The sequence below is a fragment of the Theobroma umbraticum genome, unplaced genomic scaffold (genome assembly GCF_002168275.2).
Source record: "Theobroma umbraticum cultivar Fairchild unplaced genomic scaffold, ASM216827v3 scaffold_20.0, whole genome shotgun sequence".
NCBI lineage: Eukaryota > Viridiplantae > Streptophyta > Magnoliopsida > Malvales > Malvaceae > Theobroma > Theobroma umbraticum.
The window spans coordinates 5,074,205-5,074,881 of NW_018397266.1; the positions used below are offsets into that span (position 1 = coordinate 5,074,205).

Consider the following 677-nt stretch of genomic DNA (forward strand, 5'->3'; position numbering starts at 1 on the left):
CAAAATTGTAGAAACAGATGCCTCTGAGATAGGTTATGGTGGAATATTAAAACAGGTCAAAAATGGCAAAGAACAAATAGTTCAGTACACCTCTAAACACTGGACTCCAACACAGCAGAATTATAGTACAGTGAAAAAAGAAATTTTATCCATTGTATTATGCATTTCAAAATTTCAAAGTGATTTACTAAACAAAAAATTTCTTTTAAAAGTAGATTGCAAATCAGCTAAAGAAATTTTACAAAAAGATGTTCAAAATATTACTTCAAAACAAATTTTTGCCAGATGGCAAGCCATTTTAAGCATATTTGATTTTGACATCGAATACATCAAAGGAGAATCCAATTCTTTACCCGATTTTCTCACAAGAGAATTTTTATAGGGAAAAACATGCCTCCTTCCTCCAAATTCAGAGAGTTAGAATTGTTAGGACAGGAGTTACTTATCCTGACAAAAAGAGAGAGAAAATCCTTTTATAAATACTGGATACAACAAATAGTATCCAGGACCAATAAAAATTACTTCAAAAGTCTGAGAGAAATTTCAATCAAAAATCTCAATACTTGTATACTTGCAGGAGCAAAGAAAAAATGCCCCCCAAATTGAGAGATAGAAAAGAAAAAGGAAAAGAAGCCCAGAGGGAACAGCCTCAACAGATATCTCAAAAACCAATCAGA

At 31.9% G+C, this 677-nt stretch overlaps 1 protein-coding gene across 1 annotated transcript in view; it reads right to left on the bottom strand.

The window, feature by feature from the left end:
- The window catches only part of LOC110423173 (type 2 DNA topoisomerase 6 subunit B-like), a 14,283-nt gene that overhangs the window by 4,482 nt on the left and 9,124 nt on the right, over nt 1-677 (bottom strand). The gene's annotated exons all lie outside the window — the stretch shown is intronic.